Consider the following 10,928-nt stretch of genomic DNA (forward strand, 5'->3'; position numbering starts at 1 on the left):
GGTAAATTACTAAGTTTGATGTGGCTATCTTTGGAATTAATTCCATAGAAAACTTAGTCACAAACTAAGTCTGGTGTCTTTACTTACATTATTAATGCTAGAAAAATTAGATTAGGGAATCAATTTACAAATCTTAATGTTAGTTTAGTCAATTTTGCATAGGAATATCATCATAAGTTTTTAGCTATTAATGTCACTTTAAGAATCTCAAACTTTTGGAATTTTGTTGCAGGAAAGAAAGAAAGAAGTGATGGGGAATCTTGGAAGCATATAATGAAAGAAAGAAAGAAATGATGGGGAATCTTGGTGAGTGAGGTCACGGATACACAAGGAAAGGAAGTCACATGAGTTTTAAACTTTGTGCATGGGGAAAAACAACTCAACATGCATTGGGCACAAGGAAGCATGCTCCCCATGCCATGACCGAGCCTTAAATGTCACTAGAACCATGCCTCCCCACCAACTTTCACTTTAAATACTTCAACCACATTCATCAAACCTCATTCTTCATCATTCATTCTTCTACCCCCATAACCTCATTTCATTACCCGAACTCATACTCAACTTCCAACCTATTCCATGTTTCACAAATTCTAGCCTTGAACCTCATCTCTACCCAACAAAACTCTTGAAGCATCACATCTCCTCACATAACCGAAACACTCCACCTCCCCTCACCATCATTTTCTAGCTTGCCTAAGTCACGTTGTGGCCATACATCTCGCCCATTCACAACCATTTTCCTTGTGCTTGAGGACAAGCACTCATCTAAGTTTGGTGTGGGAGATTCAACCTTTGCAAGTGAATCTCAATGGCCTCATCATCAAGAGATAGGAGAGAAGATGAATTTGATGAAAGAAGATTCAAATCCAAACACAATGAGCGCATCTTTAGTTGGATGTCAAGCAAAGATGTTGTTCCGGAGTTACCTTTCAAGCTAAAGAAAGATGAATATCCTGAGATACACAAAATAATCAGAAAAAGGGGATGGGAGCTTCTCTGTGACCAACCTCAAGAAGTGAGCATGCTTCTCATCCATGAGTTCTACACTAATGTGATAAGAGAATTTGATGATGAAGAACCATACATGAGCTATGTAAGAGGTGTGACTGTTGATTTTAGCCCGGACACCATCAATAGGGTGCTAAAGGTCAAGCAAAACAGTTCAAACGAGCTAGCTATGAAGAAAGGGTTGAAAATGACCCAAAGTACATGGATGTGGTAAGCGACTTATGCAGGGTAGGCACGGATTGGGTGTTTGATTCACATGGGCAACCACTCAAACTTCGGAGAGGTGATCTCATACCTCAAGCAAAAGGATGGCATGACATAGTGAGGAGATCATTGATGTCCACTTCAAATAATTCTGAGGTAACGGTGAATAGAGCAATAATGATCCATTGTATTATGAAAGGAGGGGAAATCAATGTTGGAGACATTATAGCCAAGAACATCATTGACATAGCCCAAAAGGTCAAACAGGACAGCTGGCTAGGATATCCTAGCACTATTCTGCGCCTATGTGAAGAAGCTGGAGTGCCTCTGGAAGAATTTGGAGCAACTGATGTGGTCTCTGTTGGAAAACCTCTCACCCGAGAAAGGTTGGAATTCATCACCACAACCCAATTGGAAAGGCAACCTTTAGCAAGAAAGAAGAAAAGGAAAGAGGTAAGACAAGAGGAGGAGCCGCAAGAAATGGATGAATCTCACACTTTGAACATGAATCAACTCCAGGCTGCCTTGGACGGAATTTCTGGGCAATATTCACACATTTAAAGAAGCCAAGAGGAACAAGCTCAACAACAAAGGGACCTTTGGCAATTGATGGATCAACAAAGAGGGGTTCAAGTTCAGTGGATGAACCAACAAAATGAATACCAAGCACACATGATGGAGCTACAACAAGAACAATATGCCAAGATGCAGGAAGCCATCAACAATTCAACTATGGAACATGAAAAAGCCATGGAGAAAGTAATAGAAGAACAAGCTCAACTAAGGAAAGAGCAAGCTCAGCAAAGGGAGCTTCTCCATAGGTTGGATGCTAGACATGATACATTTCACAAAGATTTCAATGAAAGCAGAATGTTCAGGGAAGCCAGGCATAAGGACAGACTTGACTATGATATATGCACTCAAGAAAAGCTCAGTTACCTCTGTTCCACACCCCCATTACTCAACCCACAAATCAAAACTTTTAATGAAGCTCGCAAGATATTTGAAGAGCAGGAACTTGCAAGGGTAAGATTCAATCAACAGAGGCTACAGGAGACAATGATAAGCTCAGGAATTTGGCAAAGAGAAGATCCAAAGGGGGATGCAACAACAAAGCAACAAGAAGAACGGAGAAGTAAAAAGAAAGAAGATCCAAAGGGAGATTCAACAACAAAACAACAAGGAGAGCTGAGAAAGAAAAAGAAAGAAGATCCAAAAGGCAAAGGAAAGCAAGGAGAATCAAGCAAAGGAAAAGGGACATGAAGACTAAAGGTGGTGAAGTTCCTATGTTTTTCTTTATGTTTTATTAAATAAAGAAGATGTATGTCTGAAATATGGTATACCTTCTAGGATGCATTTTCTTTTTGAAGCATTGTCTTTTATGTTGCCCATTCCATGCATCACCACTCACAGATTTGGAATGGTTGCTTGTCTTTAGTACTTTTACTTGTCATTGGAATAAAAGATGTAGTTTGATGCAAGAACAGAGAGAATTCTAGCTTGAAAAGAATCATGTTGTCCCATAAGCAAAGTGCTAGTATATTTATTGTGAAAGAAGCAATGTTCAAGAAACTCAAAAGAATGCTTGCTTATACAGGACTAGTTTGGTTAAGGATCACAAAGACTTTATCAGTAAAAGCACAAATAACCTTGACAATAAAGAAAATAGAATACAAAGACTGAAAAGCTAGGCATCAATGACATAATTTGGATATGTGTCTGTGGTGATTGATGTTAAGAGACATACTTGGGCTAGTAAATCCGAGGGGTGCTTCATCACCCGGTAACTTGAGTTAACTAACTCGGGATTATCGATTGAAAACCCACAATCAAGAGTAGCTCTATAACAGAACATTTAGCAACCCAAAGAGGTGCTGGACACCACTATCCAAACAAAATTTCAATGTTATATGCCTGTGACTGAATGTGTTAAGGAAAGAGGCTTGAGTTAGTAAATCTTTAAGAGTGTCTCAACACTTAACAACTTGAACCAACTGGTTTGGGATTGTTGATTGAAAGCTTATGCTAAAGAGCCGCCTTAAGACAAGATTTCGAGCTCATTTGAAATAAAAAAAAAAAAAGAAAAAAAAGAAGAGAAGCATCAAGGAAAGAATGGTTCAAGGGTCATGTGCTAAGGTATAAAAGAATTCTAGTGAAGTTAACCAATTTAGTATTGAAGCAAGCATTTTAATTGAAAAAAGTTGAATAGTTGTGTTCAATTACAATAAATTAATGATCACACAAATGAGGATGACATGTTCAATGAAAAAATTCTTCTCTGGAAAAACATTCAAGTCTTATATCTTAAATTCTTGTGACAAAGTCCTTTATATTTTGCTTGAGGACAAGCAATACTTTAAGTTTGGTGTTGTGATGCAAGTGCATATTTGCTTTATTAGTTAGTTAGTTTAGTTAGTTTTAGCTTAATTTCACTTATTTTCTCTAAATAAACAAGTCCTTTTATGAGTTTTGTTTCCATGCATGAGAATACCAAGGAATATGTTGATTCTAGCCAAATTCATGCAAATGATTTAAGGAATGCATATATGAATGAGTATGAATGAATCTCATGAAATTTATTGCATGAATTGGTAAGACTTTGAAGCTATTTCCCTTGTTGATGATAGGTGATGAAACAAGGAAGCATGGAAGCAAGAATGATGCAAGCTGGGCAAGAAGTTGGCGTTGCCAACTTGGATATAATGGGCGTTGTTCTTGCCAACGCCAGGAAGAGGAGTTGGCGTTGCCAACTTGGGATTAGGGGGCGTTTTTATGGATAACGCCAGGATGCCTTGGAAGCAAAGTTGGCGTTGCCAACTTGAAGAATAGGCTGAGTTGTTGAAGGCAACGCCCACACAAGAAACTTGGTCCTGGAGGAAGAGCTGGCGTTGCCAACTCTAGAACCACGTTGCCAACGCCCACACAAGGAACCTGGCCCTGGAGGAAGAGCTGGCGTTGCCAACTCTAGATGGGCGTTGCCAACGCCCACACAAGCAATCTTGGGGAGCTAATTTGGAGCCTCGAGCACGTTGCCAGCCTAGAGATGAGGGGCGTGTTTGAGGACAACGCAGGCTAACAACGCCACACAATCAAGCTTGGCCCTGGAAGAAAAGTAGCTGGCGTTGCCAACTCAAGATGGGCGTTGCCAACGCCACACAACCAAGCAACTTTGGCACCATAGGAAGCAAGTTCGAGCACGTTGCCAACGTGCTACTTCACTGGCGTTATTCAAGGCAACGCCAAGACATGGCACCAACCACGTTGCCAACGCCCAATGGCCGCACCATTCAAGTTGCCAACGCCCATGAGCCATGCCATGCACGTTGCCAACGCCCAATGGCCGCACCATTCAAGTTGCCAACGCCCATGAGCCATGCCATGCACGTTGCCAACGCCCATTAGCCTTGCTATGCACGTTGCCAACGCCAGGAAGCAAACTTGGAGCCTTGAGAAAGGCTCGAGCACGTTGCCAACGTGCTGAAGAGAAGGAGTGTCCATCAACAACGCCAGGAAATTGTAATGCACGTTGCTAACTTGGAATATATGGGGCGTTGTTCACAACAACTCCAACAAGGCAGCCTGACCATGTCCACTTCAATGGAAGATATCTTGAGCTACAGAGATCCAAATTGAGTGCTTCCAGTTGCTTTGGAAAGCTAACATTCAGAGCTTTCCAACCATATATGATAGTCTATGGTGGAGCACAAAATTGAAGCCAAATCAGAGTCATCTTTAGGCCCTAAAAACAAGAACATGAAGTGAAATTCAAGGGAGCTAGAGATGAGCCCTGGAGGGGGGGCACGAGCACGTTGCCAACGTGCATTAAGGGGGCGTGTTTTGCAACAACGCCAGCCCCAAGCCCCTGCCTTGGGAGGCTAGGCACGAGCACGTTGCCACTTGGGGGTGAAGGTGCGTTTTTGGCAACAACTTGGCAGCTTGACCTTACCTTCTTTGAGGAACCATAACTTGAGCTAGGAAAGTCCAATTGAGGTGATTCCAGTGGCATTAGAAAATAGACATCAAGAGCTTTCCAATGATGTATAGTAGTCCATATTTAAGCAGAAGGTTGACACTCAAATTCTGGGCTACATTTAGCATGAGAGTAGAGCCAAGAAGAGGAAAAGCAAGTTGTTAGCAACAACTTGGGCTAGCAACGCCCAAGTCTCAAACTCACTTCCAGGAAATTATGATGCACGTTGCCAACGTGCATTAAGGCCACGTTATTGACAAAAACGTCAAGCCAATGGGCCAGAAGCATGATGAATGAACTCTTCCTTTCCAAGTCTAGCAACACTTCCAATTGAGCCAAGAATTCAACAAAGAGAAAGCCCACATTGCTAGCCCCAAATTGAAGATCTCTGAAGGAGTTTTAGAGTAGTATAAATAGAAGAGATTGATGTACTTGTAGAGGACTTTTTTGGACTTAAACTTTTTACACTTCTAGACACTTAGAACTTTTTCATACTTTTTAGCACCTTTACTTAGCTTTTGCTAGTACTTCCGGGTACTCTCCCGGAAAGCTCATCTTTGGTTTTCTATTGGAATTCTTCTTCTTCATTTTCAAGTTTTAAGCACTTCATTCTTCTTCTTCTTCTTCTTCCCTTACATTTAGTTTAATTTTGATTTATGGCAATTGTTGTTGAAATTGGAGCAATGACTCACTAAACCCCACTTTCATTAGGGGGAGGAGCTCTGTTTGTTGGAATGAATTGGTGAACCCATCTTCTCCTCCTCAATTCTAGTGGTTGATCTAAAGAGGGAACTCTTGCTCTTCATAGATTCAACCACCATCGAGAGAGGGGCTAATCTACATGAATTATGTGGTGAATTTGAGAAATGAGTCACATAATTCAGTTTAGAGTTCATCCTTTCATGATTTCTTTAATCAATATACCTTGGTTAGTATGTGAGATGTAACTCTCCTTGGTTGAGATTATAGGAATTGTGTGGCTGGATTAGATTTGAGCTTCATCTCTTCTCATGAACAATTAGATCACGAGAGTGGCAATTGGTTATGTTGAGAGAGATTGAATCACCAAGAGATTGGGATACAATCACCCACTTGCCATGGATCTATACCCATGATTGAGGAAGATTTGACTAACATCAATTCATGAAAACTAGCATCTCTGATCCCTAATGATCCTCTCTATCATCAACCCTTATTTCTTTTGCTTCTAGTTGTTTGATTACCCATAACCCAATTCCCTTTTACATTCTGCCAATTTATTATTCTAGTCATTTACATTTTGTTACTTTAATTCTTGCTATTTACTCTTATGTTCTTTAATTTTCTGCACACTTTAATTCCTTGCCATTTATCTTTGTTGTCATTTAAGTTTCTTGCAATTTAAGTTTCAGTTATTTACTTTCCTTTTATTTCTATCTTCTAGTTCTTTACATTCCTTGCCATTTAAATTCTTGCAATTATGTTCAAAAATCAAAATGCTCATGAAATCAAAACTATGTTCGCTTAACTAAATCTACCATTTAACTAAAGTTGCTTAATCTACCAATCCTCGTGGGATCGACCTCACTCTTAGTGAGTTTTATTACTTGATACGACCCGGTATACTTGCCGGTTGTACGTGAAATCAAATTTTTACGTATCATGGCCTTGCTGCCACGATCCACTGAGATTCAGCCCTTGTCGCTTCGATTCGTCCCTCCCCTTGAAAAATTTCACAAGTTAAAAAGTTCTCGGCACGAGGCCATAACTATTCCCCATGAGAAGCCGGGGTTTTTCGAGGCAGGCCAAGGCCCGTGAAACGGAGACCGGGCAACGACCGCGGGGGTGCCCGGGCTAGGCATAGACCCGGCCTGCACGGGCACCTGCCCAGGTGTGGACGGCCAGCATGTGTGCCTTGGCCGAATTTCGTCGACGCAATGATCTCGTTTATTCGAAAGGTGCTTGGGAAAAACTGCGTCGAAATTCGACCCCTACAGGAGTTCCGCCGAGCATGTCCGACAGAACAGGCACGTGGCCTGTTCAGGCCGGTCGGCCCCAGCGATTGCAACGGAGGACCCAAATTTCCACACATCACCGTTGGCTCGTGAGTTTTGCCTGAAGTTTTGTCGGGGCGTTAGGAATACTTTTTAAAGGCTGCGCGAAAAAATATCCCGGTCAAAAATGACCTTTCCTCTTTGGGGCGAGTCGCCCTCCCCCGCCCCCCTACCGCCTCCGGGGGAAGAATGGGCCGTATAGAACGCAAACGGATCCCCGAACGGCAAAACCGACCTCAACCGGCTTAACTTCTGTAACGGCTCGATAGCCTATTATAGGGAGGCGTCCCCAGTTTCTCAGACTCGACCTGGCCGAAGGATTGCTGGGCGCAATGCCAGCACTACGCTCGATGCCTGGTCCCCCCGTAGGCAGCAAGACCCGGTACGCGGTCAACCGGGAAAGGACGTCGCCCGAGGGAGAGCTGGCACCCGCCGAGGTCGGGCCACGCCTAGACTCGGCACGTGGTCCACGTAGAAAGACGCGCCCGGGAAAAGGTGAGCAGGCACCCTGCGAGGCAGGTGGCGTTGCAACGTTGGCTGGGGGCGTTGCAACGGAGGCAGGTCGCGTTGCAACGGATGCCGGGCGAGTTGCAACGTTGGCTGGGCGGCGTTGCAATGGAGGCAGGTCGCGTTACAGCGTTGGCTGGGGGGCAGTGCAACAGATACCGGGCGCGTTGCGGCGTTGGCTGGGCGGCGTTGCAACGGAGGCAGGTCGCGTTGCAGCATTGGCTGGGGGGCGGTGCAACAGATGCCGGGCGCGTTGCAGCGTTGGCTGGGGGCGGTGCAACGGATGCTGGGGTCCGTTGCAACGGAGGCGGGGCGCGTTGCAACGGATGCCGGACGCGTTGCAACGTTGGCCGGCGGCGTTGCAACGGATGCAGAGCGGGTTGCAACGTTGGCCGGGGGCGTTGCAACCTTGGCCGGGCACGTTGCAACCTTGGCCTAGGGGGTTGCAACGGAGGCAGGGCGCGGTGCAACAGATGCTGGAGTCCGGTGCAACGGAGGCAGGGCGCGTTGCAGCGTTGGCTGGGGTCGTTGCAACGGAGGCAGGGCGCCACGCAACGTTGGCCGTGGCCGATGCACCGGAGGTAGGGCGCGTTGCAGCGTTGGCTGGGGGCCGTTGCAACGGATGCTGGGCGCGGTGCAACGGATGCTGGGGTCCGTTGCAACGGAGGCAGGGCGCATTGCAGCGTTGGCTGGGGGCCGTTGCAACAGATGCTGGGCGCGGTGCAACGGATGCTGGGGTCCGTTGCAACGGAGGCAGGGCGCGTTGCAACGTTGGCCGTGGCCGTTGCAACGGAGGCAGGTCGCGTTGCAACGTTCGCTGGGGGCCGTTGCAACGGATGCTGGACGTGGTGCAACGGATGCTGGGGTCCGTTGCAGCGGAGGCAGGGCGCGTTGCAACGTTGGCTGGGGTCGTTGCAACGGAGGCGGGGTGCCATGCATCGTTGGGCGTGGCCGTTGCACCGGATGCAGGGCGCGTTGCAGCGTTGGAAGGGGGGCCGTTGCAACGGATGCTGGACGTGGTGCAACAGATGCTGGGGTCAGTTGCAACGGAGGCAGGGCGCGTTGCAACGTTGGCTGTGGCCGTTGCAACGGAGGCAGGTCGCGTTGCAACGTTGGCTGGGGGCCGTTGCAACGGATGCTGGCTCGGAGCAACGGATGCTGGGGTCCGTTGCAACGGAGGCAGGGCGCGTTGCAACGTTGGCCGTGGCCGTTGCAACGGAGGCAGGTCGCGTTGCAACGTTGGCTGGGGGCCGTTGCAACGGATGCTGGGCACGGTGCAACGGATGCTGGGGTCCTTTGCAACGGAGGCAGGGCGCGTTGCAACGTTGGCTGGGGTCGTTGCAACAGAGGCGGGGCGCCATGCATCGTTGGCCGTGGCCGTTGCACCGGAGGCAGGGCGCGTTGCAGCGTTGGCTGCGCGCCGTTGCAACGGATGCTGGGCGCGGTGCAAAGTTGGCTGGGGTCGTTGCAACGGAGGCAGGGCGCCCTGCAACGTTGGCCGTCGCCGTTGCACCGGAGGCAGGGCGCGTTGCAACGTTGGCTGGGGGCCGTTGCAACGGATGCTGGACGCGGTGCAACGGATGCTGGGGTCCGTTGCAACGGAGGCAAGGCGCGTTGCAACGTTGGCTGTGGCCGTTGCAACGGAGGCAGGTCGCGTTGCAACGTTGGCTGGGGGCCGTTGCAACGGATGCTGGCGCGGTGCAACGGATGCTGGGGTCCGTTGCAACGGAGGCAGGGCGCGTTGCAACGTTGGCCGTGGCCGTTGCAACGGAGGCAGGTCGCGTTGCAACGTTGGCTGGGGGCCGTTGCAACGGATGCTGGGCGCGGTGCAACGTTGGCTGGGGTCGTTGCAACGGAGGCAGGGCGCCATGCAACGTTGGCCGTGGCCGTTGCACCGGAGGCAGGGCGCGTTGCAGCGTTGGCTGGGGGCCGTTGCAACGGATGCTGGACGCGGTGCAACGGATGCTGGGGTCCGTTGCAACGGAGGCAGGACGCCATGCAACGTTGGCCTTGGCCGTTGCACCGGAGGCAGGGCGCGTTGCAGCGTTGGCTGGGGGCCGTTGCAACGGATGCTGGACGCGGTGCAACGGATGCAGGGGTCCGTTGCAACGGAGGCAGGGCGCGTTGCAACGTTGGCCGTGGCCGTTGCAACGGAGGCAGGTCGCGTTGCAACGTTGGCTGGGGGCCGTTGCAACGGATGCTGGCACGGTGCAACGGATGCTGGGCGCGGTGCAACGGATGCTGGGCGCGGTGCAATGGTGGCAGGTCGCGTTGCAACGTTGGCCGTGGCCGTTGCACCGGAGGCAGGGCGCGGTGCAACGTTGGCCGTGGCCGTTGCAACGGAGGCAGGTCGCGTTGCAACGTTGGCTGGGGGCCGTTGCAACGGATGCTGGCGCGGTGCAACGGATGCTGGGGTCCGTTGCAACGGAGGCAGGGCGCGTTGCAACGTTGGCCGTGGCCGTTGCAACGGAGGCAGGTCGCGTTGCAACGTTGGCTGGGGGCCGTTGCAACGGATGCTGGCGCGGTGCACGGATGCTGGGCGCGGTGCAACGGATGCTGGGCGCGGTGCAACGGTGGCAGGTCGCGTTGCAACGTTCGCCGTGGCCGTTGCACCGGAGGCAGGGCGCGGTGCAACGTTGGCCGGGGTCGTTGCAACGGAGGCAGGGCGGCATGCAACGTTGGCCGCGGCCGTTGCAACGGAGGCAGGGCGGCTTGCAACGGACGGTGGGCGCGTTGCAACGCATGCTGGGCGCGATGCATCGTTGGCTGCTAGCGTTGCAACGGAGGCTGGGTTTGGTGCATCGTTGGCTGGGAGCGTTGCAACGGAGGCACCGGCCGGTGCACGGCCGTTGCAACGGAGGGGCCAAATTTTCATATCTCACAATTGGCTCGTGCAATTTTCCTGAAATTTTGAGGGAACCTTGGTAATATTATTTAAAGGCTGCACAAAAAAATCCAGGTCAAAAATCGCACTTTTGCTCCGTTTTTCATTTTTTTTGATTTTCCTGCTTTTCGGGTGGGAAAAAAATCGGCAAAAAAAATCCACACGGTGTAAATTCACCAAATTTGGTGGATGGAAAGATCTTATTTTTCTAGAGATTGTCGCAAAAAATGGCGTCAAAATTCGACCTCTAGAGCAGTTTCCTCGAGTATGTCTCCTCACGGAAAAGGATGTCTACCCGTGGCACTTTGGTAATGGCTCG

Source organism: Arachis stenosperma, chromosome 10 (genome assembly GCF_014773155.1).
Source record: "Arachis stenosperma cultivar V10309 chromosome 10, arast.V10309.gnm1.PFL2, whole genome shotgun sequence".
Taxonomy (NCBI): Eukaryota; Viridiplantae; Streptophyta; class Magnoliopsida; order Fabales; family Fabaceae; genus Arachis; species Arachis stenosperma.